This window comes from Coregonus clupeaformis, chromosome 14 (assembly GCF_020615455.1).
Source record: "Coregonus clupeaformis isolate EN_2021a chromosome 14, ASM2061545v1, whole genome shotgun sequence".
In the NCBI taxonomy this organism is placed as follows: Eukaryota; Metazoa; Chordata; class Actinopteri; order Salmoniformes; family Salmonidae; genus Coregonus; species Coregonus clupeaformis.
The window spans coordinates 32,485,163-32,499,785 of NC_059205.1; the positions used below are offsets into that span (position 1 = coordinate 32,485,163).

Below are 14,623 nucleotides of genomic sequence, written 5' to 3' on the forward strand. Positions count from 1 at the left end.
CCAGATACTGACTGGTTTCTGATCCACGCCCCTACTTTTTTTTTTTTAAGGTATCTGTGACCAAGATATGCATATCTGTATTCCCAGTCATGTGAAATCCATAGATTAGGGCCTTATGAATTTATTTCAGTTGACTGATTTCCTTATGAACTGTAACTCAGTAAAATCTTTGAAATTGTTGCATGTTGCCTTTATATTTTTGTTCAGTGCACTTTATATGGCTGGTGAAGAAAACCCAGAATGAGAATTAAAACATCTCAACTACCACTGAAGAGAGGTGGCCTGGCTGTACCAAATATTATGTTCTACAATTGGGCCTGCCATGCAAGAATTGTATCTCAATGCCTTCATGACTACCTGGACGGGGTCACAAACAATGTAGATGTGTGGTGTTGTGCTCTATTCTCCATGCTGAGTTTGCTTACCAGTGATCTTCCTAAACTCCTTTCAGAGATCAGGCAGAACATCATTGTTGGCAGCACAATACGAATATGGCATGATATATCAAAGTATACAGGGAGAAAGGAGACTCGTACCAATAATATAAAACAAGGCCTTTCCTCCCAGGTATTGAGAGTGGTATCTTTGACTCATGGCACACCAGAGGGGTGAAGATAGTGAATGATCTATTCCAGGATAAAGTGTTCATGTCTTTCCAACAGATTCAAACTAAAAATGGTATCCCCAGGTAAGCACTTTTGGGGATTTCTACAGATTCTTAATTTTATTTCCTCTTTAAAGTTTTCTCCTTCTCCAAATATTGACTTTATGAGCTCTGTAGAGCACTGTCTCCTTAAGTATAGAAACAAGACAAAGTTCCTCTTTCATTTTTATGCAATTCTGCACATGTTAAACCCAGACTGCATAGAGAAATGCCGGGGCGGCAGGTAGCTTAGTGGTTAAGAGCGTTGTGCCAGTAACCGAAAGGTCGCTGGTTCTAATCCCGAGCCGACTAGGTGAAAAATCTGTCGATGTTCCCTTGAGCAAGGCACTTAACCCTAATTGCTCCTGTAAGTCGCTCTGGACAAGAGCATCTGCTAAAGGACTAAAATGTTAAATGTTTTTAAAAAACAAAAGAGCACTGTCCTAGAGGAATAATGGACTAAAGCTACAGGATCAATTCCATAAATACTACTTTCTCGTGCAATAGGCTCATATAAACCCAGTTTAAAATCTTACATAGGCTCTATTTAAACCCTCAGACAGAGCAAGTTCGGCCCACAGATCTTCCCCCATTTGCTCTAAATGCCAAACAGGCATTGGGTCTTACTTTCACTGTTTCTGGGCTTGCCCAAATATTGAGTTTTACTTGAATACAATCTCTATTGAATTGAGCATTATGTTCAATTCAAGAATTTACAAAAGACTCAGGATTATTTTTACTCAATGTACATCGTGATATGATCGAACAACAACTTTTGGAAAAGCTGCTTTTGTTGGCAAGGAAATTACTTTTTTGTAAATGGGTTGACAACACACCACCTACTGTAACAATGTGGTACAGATAAATATTTAGGATTCTCCCTTTGGAGAGGCTGTGGAAGCCACTTATCGACCACGTTCCGGAGGAGCTTGCCGATATCCTGTCCAGGGGGTTGAATGGTATGTAGGCCATTCAAACCGGGGGGTTTGGCCCGGGGGGGTTACGTGTTTTTGTTTCTGCCTTAGCGCTGACACACTTTAGTCAGCCAATCAAAAGATGGAAAACTTTGGAGTCCTGTGTAGCTCAGTTGGTAGAGCATGGTGCTTGCAACGCCAGGGTTGTGGGTTCGATTCCCATGGGGGACCAGTACGGGGGAAAAATATGAAAATGTAGGAGCCTCTGCCAAATGACTAAAATGTAGAACGTAATAAATTGGTTGGTGGAGACTGGGTGTGTTGGTGCTGGGGTGGGTATGGGGGAGCTCACATTCACATGGATACAGTATGTAGTTATAGAACTGTCATTCAAATTGATAGCAATTCTAATAAGTGCTAGATATGTTCTAGGTGTGCTATTTCTATGCTTCCTGTTCTTATGTTTTGTTTTTGTACACCAGCTTCAAACAGCTGAAAATATGTGGTTATTTCACAGCGGTTTAGATGGTACAATGATTCTCTACACAATGACTGCTTGTTTTGCCACATAAACTGAAATTAGGCAAACTATTCGAATTTTAGCAACCAGGAAATGGTGGAGCGATTTCTGCATATTGCACCTTTTAACTTGTTAACTAGTTATATGTTGGATTCACTTCACTAACTCAACCAAAAGTTAAAGAATGGGATTAAGCCAGTGGCTCAGATGGAACTATCCAAGCAATAGATACCACTCCTTTAAATGTTGATATTTGGTTGCATTGTCAACCAAACACAATTCAATATTAATTGTAATACAGTACCAGAGTATGAGTCATAACACCCACAAAACCGTGTAGGCCTACCCTGGCATGACATTTTGATAACTGTGTAAATCTCTCTAGGACAAGGTTAAAGAATATCAATATATTCGCCTGTATTTCCCCCACCCAAAAAATTAAACAAATAATGAAATGCTAATTAGCTGCTAATAAGGCTATCATAAAGAACTACAAATGCCATGATGATCTGGACAAGAATGCTGAATCGTGGCAACGGTAAGAATCTCTGGATTAACTATCTAATGTTAGCTAAATGTAGTAATTAATAAATAGGCTGCATTTCTTTAAATGGACAATTATGTGAACTGTCTTGTGCATGTTTTAAATTGACACAATACCTGTTAGCAAAGGTGTCAGCTAGAGATTATGTGCATGAGCTTGCAGGGATTTGTAGTTTTGCCTGATGTCTACTTTGATGCTAATTATCATTTTCGAATCCGAGAGTAAATAGAGCCGAATATATTGATAAAAGTCACCTTGTCCGAGAGAGATTTACATGGTTATCAAAACGTCATGCCAGGGTAAGCCTACACGAAACACAGACCTTATTTGAAGTGTTTCTAAAATCCCCTATGGGAAAAATGAATGGTGGAAAAACGATTGGGACCATTTCCCTGTTTGACCGCTAGGATTTATGGGCATTATGACACCTCCACTGTGGGGCTCTATACAGTAAATAGCCTAAAGCTTATGTAACATTCAACCTTAAAATGAGTAACACATCCATGGCTACATTTCGAGTTTAGTGTAACTATAAATGTATTCTTATGTAATCATATAAAGTGTGCATGTTCAAGATAGCATGCATAGGTCGTCGCAGGTCTGTGGAGATCTTCACAATTGCTGTAATAATCTGTGCAGTATCTCAAATGGCAATCCAGGTAATTTGGTTCTGCTATTAGATGAAGCACAGTTATAACACATTAATCTGTTGTATAAATAAACAAAATATCTGACATTGAATTCTCATTTGAACTGTGTGTGTTTTTTGTGTGTGTTTTTTTTAGGTTTGCTGTGCTTTTAAATAGTTGAAAGCGCAGTGATAGACATTTGGGTGACAACTAAACCAGAAATATGACATTGTTTTTCCACTGGAATTTGGTTGTGCTTTTAGATGGTTGAGAGCATAGTGATAACGCATTTGAAATTCAACTAACCTTCGGCTCTTTTTGAGTGGGTGAATATAGGTTGTGATCTCATTGATCAACATCTTAACAAAATATTACCCAATTATCCACGTTGAAATTACTTGGTGTGCCCAGTGGGTAATGACAGTACAAGATTGGCACCATTTCATATAACTGATGACAGAGCATTTTCTGCCAAGCATCCTCTGAATGCAATGCACAGACACCATTCAAATGCCTGCTGACTCATTACAATTTCAGCTTTAAGAACAAGGTGATTTCGATAAAGTGGTGTTGTTTCAATTCTACGAAATGATTTTGTATTTTTTCATGTTAAGAGCTCTAAATCCATCTAAGAACATCACAATGAGATGAGACGGCATTTACTGCAATCAATCGCTAGTCTCCCGTTTCATGTGCCATATTGTAAACTGAGCTGCGAGGTTCACAACCAGGGGAGTTCGATCATTTGGGTCGATAGGCCAGAAAATGTGATGTGTCGCTCCCTATGCAAATGAGGTGTCAGATTTCACATACTGCATCTCAGATAAGAGGGGAGAAAGGCATTTAAAGCTGGACAACCAGAGCTGTCACGGAGTGCACAGTAGTTTATGTTGCGCCGCTCACCGAGCGCTCTGTACACAAAACATTTGGTCGGAACCGGTCCAGAACCGCTCAGACATCCCCTAAATAGGGGACTTAAATGTTTAAGAATTGATGGTTGTTCTTATTCTGGCTCGATTGAGATTGTTCTCTTCATCTCAGGTATACAGTATATTGAATCAACCGTATTGTACAGTGCATTCAGAAAGTATTCAGACCCCTTGACTTTTTCCACATTTTGTTACGTTACAGCCTTATTCTAAAATGGATTAAATACGTTTTTTCCCTCATCAATCTACACACAATACTCCATAATGACAAAGCGAAAACAGGTTTCTAGAAATGTTTGCAAATGTATTACAAATAAAAACAGAAATACCTTATTTACATAAGTATTCAGACCCTTTGCAATGACACTCGAAATTGAGCTCAAGTGCATCCTGTTTCCATTGATCATCCTTGATGTTTCTAAAACTTGATTGGAGTCCCCCTGTGGTCAATTCAATTGATTGGACATGATTTGGAAAGGCACACACCTGTCTATATTAGGTCCCACAGTTGACAGTGCATGTCAGAGCAAAATCCAAGCCATGAGGTCAAAGGAATTGTCCGTAGAGCTCCGAAAAAGGATTGTGTTGAGGCACAGATCTGGGGAAGGGTACCCCAAAATGTCTGCAGCATTGAAGGTCCCCAAGAACACAGTGGCCTCCATCATTCTTAAACTCTTCCTAGAGCTTGCCGCCCAGCCAAACTGAGCAATCGGGGGAGAAGGGCCTTGGTGAGGGAGGTGACCAAGAACCCAATGGTCACTCTGACAGAGCTCCAGAGTTCCTATGTGGAGATGGGAGAACCTTCCAAAAGGACAACCATCTCTGCAGCACTCCACCAATCAGGCCTTTATGGTAGAGTGGCCAAACAGAAGCCACTCCTCAGTAAAATGCACATGAAAGCCTGCTTGGAGATGAACGGAGCAAAGTACAGAGAGATCCTTGATGAAAACCTGCTCCAGAGCGCTCAGGACCTCAGACTGGAGCGATGGTTCACCTTCCAAAAGGACAACGAACCTAAGCACACAGCCAAGACAACGGAGGAGTGCCTTCGGGAAAAGTCTCTATATGTCCTTATGTAGCCCAGCCAGAGCCCAGACCTGAACACGATCAATCATCTCTGGAGAGACCTGAAAATAGCTGTGCAGCGACGCTCCCCATCCAACCTGACAGAGCTTGAGAGGATCTGCAGAGAAGAATGGGAGAAACTCCCCAAATACAGGTGAGCCAAGCTTGTAGCGTTATACTCAAAAAGACTTGAGGCTGTAATCTCTGCCAAAGGTGCTTCAACAAAGTACTGAGTAAAGGGTCTGAATAGTTATGTAAAAGTGATATTTAAATTTTTCATAAATTAAAAAAATGTCTAAAAACCTATTTTTGCTTTGTCATTACAGGGTATTGTTTGTAGATTGATGATAAATAATAATAAATAGAATAAGGCTGTAACGTAACAAAATGTGGAAAAAGTCAAAGGGTCTGAATACTTTCTGAATGCACTATATATTAAATCGCAATTAAGTTATGTGAACTGTAACACTCTTCCGATGGTACTTGAAGTGTTTGTTATCACTGTTCCGTGTTATCACAGATACTGAATCAGTGTTCAGCAGTCACATAGCCTTAATTAGCTAATGACAGGATATACATTTCAGACAAAAGTTTGGAGCATCTAAAATGTACATTAGCAAAGGTTTGAAGACACATTTTGACTGACATTTTCATTTTGTATTTACCCCTTTACATTTCACGGTTGTGTTATGGGTGAGTCTAATATTATGGAAATGTCATCATTTATAATACAGTAGCCTAGGCTCCTGGTTGTTTTAATAATCTGTCTCTGATATAATGACAGTTCGGTTTTAATCTCTTGAGTTTGGCTTTTAGAGCACTTTGTCACGCATGGCTGAATCATGTTGCTTTTCCTCTGCCTTTGTGAAATATTGTGCTCTCTCTATGTTCATATGGGCCATTCACTGTTACTAATGTGACAGATGGAACCAAAACAAAAGTGGTTTTACTCACCACCTTCTAATAGTGGCTGCCATCAGCTGGTTTGCACTATGCTTCAGGCCCTCGCTCTCTCTCAAGCATGGCTTCTCTGTTTCATTAGGATGGTGTTGAGAAAAGCTGTCTGAGATTACACCAGAGCTGTGTCCCAAATGGCACCCTATTCCCTATAGTACATTACTTTTAACCAGAGCCATTTGGGCCCTAGTCAAAGGTACTAGGTAGGGAATAGTTTGCTATTTTAGACATAGCCTAGCTCTGCCTCTATCACGCCCGAACACCAATGGGACCTGCATGCAACTCTGCTATAATCACTGATGATCACTTGATGACAGATAGCATAAACACAGATTTAGCCGAGGGTAAAATGTACATACAAGATTTTGGTCATAGCTTTTTGCTTGGTATTCTGTTTCCTTGTTTATTCCTGCCTGTGTGTGCATGCGTGTGTGAGCCTACCCTATTGCGGGGGATGTTTTTAGTGTCAGCTTGAGGGACTGTGACAGGCAGCTCAAACAACCAGTCGGTCAGAAATACAAAGGTTTTCTCAGAAGGAGTTTCTCATGTACAGTGAGGGAAAAAAGTATTTGATCCCCTGCTGATTTTGTATGTTTGCCCACTGACAAAGACATGATCAGTCTATAATTTTAATGGTAGGTTTATTTGAACATTGAGAGACCAGAAAAACGCATTTCAAAAATGTTATAAATTGATTTGCATTTTAATGAGGGAAATAAGTATTTGACCCCTCTGCAAAACATGACTTAGTACTTGGTGGCAAAACCCTTGTTGGCAATCACAGAGGTCAGACGTTTCTTGTAGTTGGCCACCAGGTTTGCTCACATCTCAGGAGGGATTTTGTCCCACTCCTCTTTGCAGATCTTCTCCAAGTCATTAAGGTTTCGAGCCTGACGTTTGGCAACTCGAACCTTCAGCTCCCTCCATAGATTTTCTATGGGATTAAGGTCTGGATTCTGGCTAGGCCACTCCAGGACCTTAATGTGCTTCTGCTTGAGCCACTCCTTTGTTGCCTTGGCCGTGTGTTTTGGGTCATTGTCATGCTGGAATACCCATCCACGACCAATTTTCAATGCCCTGGCTGAGGGAAGGAGGTTCTCACCCAAGATTTGACGGTACATGGCCCCGTCCATCGTCCCTTTGATGCAGTGAAGTTGTCCTGTCCCCTTAGCAGAAAAACACATCCAAAGAATAATGTTTCCACCTCCATGTTGACAGTGGGGATGGTGTTCTTGGGGTCATAGGCAGCATTCCTCCTCCTCCAAACACGGCGAGTTGAGTTGATGCCAAAGAGCTCGATTTTGGTCTCATCTGACCACAACACTTTCACCCAGTTCTCCTATGAATCATTTAGATGTTCATTGGCAAACTTCAGACGGGCCTGTATATGTGCTTTCTTGAGCAGGGGGACCTTGCGGGCGCTGCAGGATTTCAGTCCTTCACGCATAGTGTGTTACCAATTGTTTTCTTGGTGACTATGGTCCCAGCTGCCTTGAGATCATTGACAAGATCCTCCTGTGTAGTTCTGGGCTGATTCCTCACCGTTCTCATGATCATTGCAACTCCACGAGGTGAGATCTTGCATGGAGCCCCAGGCCGAGGGAGATTGACAGGTCTTTTGTGTTTCCTCCATTTGCAAATAATCACACCAACTGCTTGGCGATGGTCTTGTAGCCCATTCCAGCCTTGTGTAGGTCTACAATCTTGTCCCTGACATCCTTGGAGAGCTCTTTGGTCTTAGCCATGGTGGAGAGTTTGGAATCTGATTGATTGATTGCTTCTGTGGACAGGTGTCTTTTATACAGGTAACAAACTGAGATTAGGAGCACTCCCTTTAAGAGTGTGCTCCTAATCTCAGCTCGTTACCTGTATAAAAGACACCTGGGAGCCAGAAATTCTGATTGAGAGGGGGGTCAAATACTTATTTCCCTCATTAAAATGCAAATCAATTTATAACATTTTTGACATGCGTTTTTCTGGATTTTTTGTTGTTATTCTGTCTCTCACTGTTCAAATAAACCTACCATTAAAATGATAGACTGATCATTTCTTTGTCAGTGGGCAAATGTACAAAATCAGCAGGGGATCAAATACTTTTTTTCCCTCACTGTTTGTCTCAATCCAGGTGCCAATCTCAAATGCTAAACTGACACCAGAAGCAACCTGTTAAATCGTCTGGTAAATGCACCAAAACACAAAGTTTATTTTCACTGACATATTTTTTTTTTTAGATACTTCTCTCCCAGTCAGCACCCAGTTTTACATCCATCTACGGAACGCATGGAGATTGTAGTACAGAGTATTTTCTTGATGTTTATTGAGATTGTAATCAGCAGCACATGATCCTGGAACCATAAAGGAATGTTATGTTTCTCCCTGATATTGGATAGTTTTCTGTCATAGTTTGTGACACATAAAGGAAACCCAAAGTATCTGATCATATTGATCAAAGATCTGTATTAAAGAGATTGCATGAAACCCATTGAAAAGCCAGGAAAGCCATTGATGCAATATTCATCAACTGTATACCAGATATATCAACAACAGATTAATCAGATACTGCTAGCCCACCTCTGTCTGTCTGTCTCTGTCTGTTTTTTTGCTAATCACTGAAGAGAGTGTCTGCCTGGGTGAAATAGGGTTCTGCTTCACGTAGGTATACCTATGGTAGAGGAGAGGAGAGAAAGAAAGACAGATATGAGTGGGAGAGAAACAGAGGAGAAGAGTGGAGGAGTCGGTTTGAGGGAGGACATTTGGAGAGAGCGCTGTGTTCTTGGCCCACTTCCCCTGTGGAGAGACAACAAGTCCAACAGTTGGACAGGTGGCATGGGGATGGTGTGGGGACGGGCAGGACTGACGAGCTGAGACTCTGCCCGGTGGACATGTGGCATCGCCCGCTCCTCGTCTGGGACAGGGAGAGACTGTGTGTGTGTGTGTGTGTGTGTGTGTGTGGCTGTCATTTTGCCTCTGGCAGATGACTAATCTGGTAATGACTGAGGAGGAGCTACATTCTAAATGCCAAGCGGCTGAATGGGAAGAGGAGATGGAGAGATAGAAGAAAAGAGAGAGGGACAGAGAGAGTGAGAGTGACAGGGAGAGAGAGAAGGATAGAGAGAGAGACAGACAGACAGGGTGGCTGCAACGCCAGCAAGCATTTAAAAGATGAGACACGTGTTTCTGATTCCTCTGTGTCTGATTCAGACTGATGTTATCTAGATCTTCTGTGTAAAACTTGAGCTTTCATGTTTAATTGCTTTTGACCATGTAATACAGTACACACATACAAGAGTGCAATAGCAGAGGGGGCTGCTTTAAGGAAATGATTCTATTCAATCAGCTAGCTCAGTGCAGTAACCGGATATGGTGTTCATATCATACTGTATTTACACCCTCACTTAGAGATAAATAATATGTATGTTCACAACTGTATCCAATATGGGAGTTTTTTATGTGGATTCACATTGTACAGTATCTTATGGATTCTCTGTGTATTCAATGTGTATGATCTAAAGATAGCAAAACAGTGTAGTGTACTAGAGAGAGAAGAACAGGGAACTGTGGGTTCGGTTTAAAGTGAGCTCTGCATTATTGAGTATTTTTTTGTTCAAGAGAGGAGAGAGACAGAGAAGGAGAATGACAAAGCAATATTTTGGATTCACCCTCCTCTCATGCTCCGACCGCTTGGCTTTTTGCTATTTGCTCCACTTGTGGTCTGGAAACAGGTCAGGGTGTTCAGTCTGCCTCTCCTCACATGACAACTTTAAATGCTCTCCCTCTCTCCCTCCCGCCCGCACTCTTTCTTTCAAACAAACACACAGGCCTTCAGATATGCACGCACACACACACACACAATAGTTCACACAATGATTCACACATCCATGATTATTCCTGGTATCTTCCAAACAACTCTCTTCACCTGGCAGAGGTGATATGACTGTCTATATAAAAAGACACCGGTGGTCTCCTCCCTTGTGCATTGCTATTTTTACAGCTGCTCACATATGTGAACGTGTCACTGTTCCTCTAATTGGGCAATGCACACAGTCTGTAAATGGATCAAAATGGATATCATATTATATTGCAATACAATCGTTATACAGCAATTACTTTATTCATAGGCCTGTAGCTGATAAATGTTATACACAGACTTTAATTGTGTTCTGTGCATGGGCCTCTAAGGGCCATACGTGTTTTCATTTGTATACATAAAACTCAGTAGGCTGCTTATGTTTAAGCAAATTCAATTTTCTAAGATATATTCAAGATACTTATTTTTCTGACTTAAACCTACAGTAAATACAGTATAGCCTACAGAAAGATATTTGCTTTGTGTGGGGACTGTAGTGTTACCTCTCTATGGAGGACCAAATCTGCCATAATTAGAAATATGAATAAATTAATAAATGCACACATAAATAGGTAAATAAATAATTCGATGGACGAATGCACACATAAATGGATAAATAATTATTTAAATAATTAATCCTACTTTCTTTCATTTTATGAATTTATATTATTTCCTCATTTATTTATTTATTCCTCCAATATGATAATGAGGAGGTGTCAAGCAAAAACGTATGTGGGTGGTATCTAACACACATTTACATTTTAGTCATTTAGCAGCACTTACAGTTAGTGAGTGCATACATTTTCATACTGGGCCCCCGTGGGAAACGAACCCACAACCCTGGCGTTACAAGCGCCATGCTCTACCAACTGAGCTACAGGGGACACATTGGTTGATCAATGCCACAGCACGTTGCTCGATTGAATTTGCCTGGGCCGCGTTCAGTATGACAGAACGGTGTTCAACAAAGGCCATGTTTCACATTAGCACCCCCCAAGCAATAATGTGTAGTGCATATAGCTACTCTACATGACCAAAAGTATGTGGACACCTGCTCGTTGACCATCTCATTCCAAAGTCATGGGCGTTAATATGGAGTTGGTCGGTCCCCCCTTTGCTGCTATAAAAGCCTCCACTCTTCTGGGAAGGCTTTCCACTAGATGTTGGAACATTGCTGCGGGGACTTGCTTCCACTCAGCCACAAGAGCATTGGGGATCTTAGGCTAGTGTGCAGCTGCTTGGTCATGGAAACCCATTTCACGAAGCTCCCGGCGAACAGTTTGTGTGCCGATGTTGCTTCCAGAGGCAGTTTGGAATTCGGTAGTGAGTGTTGCAACCGAGGACAGACGATTTTTACGCACTACGTTCTTCAGCGCTCGGCGGTCCCGTTCTGTGAGCTTGTGTGGTCTACCACTTCGCGGCTGAGCCGTTGTTGCTATTAGACGTTTACATTTACAGTTGACCGGGGCAGCTCTAGCAGGGCAGACATTTGATGAACCGACTTGTTGGAAAGGTGGCATCCTATGACGGTGTCACGTTGAAAGTCACTGAGCTCCTCACTGACCTCGCCATTCTACTGCCAATGTTTGTCTATGGAGATTGCATGGCTGTGTGCTCGATTTTATACTCCCGTCAGCAACGGATATGGCTGAAATAGCCGAATCCACTAATTTGAAGGGGTGTCCACATACTTTTTTGTATATAGTGTATGTTTCAATATGATATGTCACTTTTTGTGTGGAAATTAGAGATAAAATCAATGATATGCTGCTGTGCCGCACGCGCACTATAAAACCACACAAAAATAATAAATGGAACGTTGTCCTTGCTTGACGTAGAAACAGGTGAACAATTTTGGAACACTGAGCCTGGCTGCACCAGGTGGCGGTATTACGATGAATGGGTTGCTTTTGACAATAAGGCACCGGACTACAGCCATATGGTTTTGAACCTAGAAGAAGACCAAGAGACGGGAGTAGGCAAGAATGACTCGAACGGGATTGGCCAGAAAATCATGGTAAACTAACGTTACTGAGTGAGTATCAAGCTAGCTAGCTTTGCTACAACTGATAAAGTCGAGTTGGTAGCTAGCTGTGTTTTACAGCCAGACTCAGTTTTACACTTAGCTAGCTAGATAATAAACTAAAGTGCAATTATCTTGCTAGCTACGATAGCAAAATATCTGTCAGATGGAAAGGAAGCAGGACCATGGCATGTGTCAGAAGCAATGCATGTTGGCTAGCCCATGTTAGCTAATGTAGATCACGTATTAAGCAATATAGTGGATACTTAATTAATAGGGTTGTCATTGGCTAATTCTCGACATCATCCATCTTTGAAGCAGTATGGTTGCAAAATTAGGTCTAACTACAGTCAAATTAGGAGGAGAATGATGTCATTATGGAATTAGTCACCTATGTGAAGCTGGCCACAATATGGATTAGCCATAATAGTGGATTTTGCTTTTCGCCTTAACAATTGTTAGTGAGATGTGACGTGGTGCCATAACATAAATAATAGCTTAGCTATCTATAAATGCACATGTATGCCATGTAATTTGTCATAGCTGTTATCAAAAAATGGCATGCATACTTTTAAATCAGCTCTATTGTTGTCATTTGCATACATTAATGTGAAGTAGGCAAGCTGATACATGAATGCTAAATACTGCAGTGGCGGTCGTTGCCGTTTAAGATGCAAGACAAAAAAATGTTTTATGAGCATGGCCTTATTTCTATTACAGTATATTGGATGACTGCCATTCGTATTCCATTCACCCAGCTCAATGTAACATTGATATGTTTAGGCTACAACCTAGCCTATGAATGAAAGTTTACAACATAGGTGCACAGGTCAAGAGAAATTTGAGTAATCAAGGTGACAGACATTGACACATTCAATACTGCCTTGCACACTCTTGCCTGCATCTAGCTGATCTAGGGTGTAATCATTTGTCCAACAGTTGCAAATGAGAGTTTCTATTGGACAAATTCAGGTATGTTTATCCCCATTTCATTCTGTTTGCTTCCGTTTAAGAAATGTTTTTCAACAGAATCGGCAGAATGAATACACCCCTGATCACACGCACAGTTCACTTTAATAGCAGCCACATACAAACAGCATGATCCCTTTGATCATTGTATAATTCCTTCTTGCATCTACGCGCTCTCCTCCTCACCTTTTCCCTTTGCTTGTGGACTTTAGTGCACAACACATCAGCTGTCTGTGACCAGACGAAAAAACCTTTCCAAGCATAACCGCTACACACAGCCTACATCGTTGTCACCATATTAACGTCATAGTCAATATAGCTACTAGAACTAACGCGTTAGTAAAACCGCTACAATCATGCAGTACAGAGTACAGTCAGCAACAAGCAGTTTAGCAGTTACACCGGTGGGCCCCGGTGGCAATAAATTAATAAAACCAAAATCTTACCTTGACTTGGAAGAGTTCAAGTGTTGGATAGCCATAGCCAGCTAGCTAACATAGCATCCCTCTATGTTTGAGCCGGGTGTTTGAGTAGGCTAAACTAACTAGCTGCATTCGCTAGCTAAGTGGAAAAAAATACAACAAAATATAGCTAGCTCTCTCTCTCTATTCCTTCTCCTTCAATTTTGAAAAAAATAATTTGTTCAACACTGTTCAACTATTGTCTTTCTCTTTCTTTGAGTCAACTACTCACCACATTTTATGCCCTGCAGTACTAGCTAGCTGTAGCTTATGCTTTCAGAACTAGATTAATTCTCTGATCCTTTGATTGGGTGGAACTCTGATAGGTTGGAGGACATCCTCCCGAAGTTGTCATAATTACTGTGTAAGTCTATAGAAGGGGGTGAGAACCACAAGCCTCCTAGGTTTTGTATTGAAGTCAATGTACCCAGAGGAGGACGGAAACTAGCACACTCACTACCTCTCTCCGTCTCTCTCCAGGTGCTGAAGAGATAGAATGGTCCTCCAGAGCCTTATAACCGACTACCTGAGATCTCTCCAGAGCACAGAGAAGTAAGCTACACTCATAACAGTATACTATAATAGTATGCACTATGTACTATGTAAGCCTCCTTCGCTATGGCAGTCTGCCTGTGTGACAACATAGTATATTTTCATGGGCCACTGGTCGGATTGGATTTTTTGCCAAAACTTATGCTCTCTCCTCTCTCAGACTTTTATCAAAACTAACATGTCCATCCCTCTATCCCCAGGTGAGTCTGCTGGGCTACAGAACTTTAGAGCAGCACATACAAAATCTGACAACAGGGTGGCAGGTTATCTGCAGACAGTTCCCTGAAGAAGGATGCAACTATCAAGGTTTTCAAAGGCTACATTTTGCGAATGACCAAATGCAATAAAATGTTGTAAACTCAGCAAAAAAAGAAACGTCCTCTCACTGTCAACTGCGTTTATTTTCAGCAAACTTAACATAAATATTTGTATGAACATAACAAGATTCAACAACTGAGACATAAACTGAAGTTCCACAGACATGTGACTAACAGAAATGTAATAATGTGTCCCTGAACAAAGGGCAGGTCAAAATCAAAAGGAACAGTCAGTATCTGGTGTGGCCAGCAG

The 14,623-nt window shown here is 41.3% G+C and overlaps 1 long non-coding RNA gene across 1 annotated transcript; it reads left to right on the forward strand.

Moving 5' to 3' along the window:
* The first annotated feature begins 11,746 nt into the window (after positions 1-11,746).
* Positions 11,747-14,426, forward strand: LOC121581523. The gene is made up of 3 exons (XR_006003216.2): positions 11,747-12,083; positions 13,982-14,053; positions 14,254-14,426. It is a non-coding gene; the product is annotated as an uncharacterized LOC121581523 (long non-coding RNA).
* Positions 14,427-14,623: the final 197 nt, after the last annotated feature.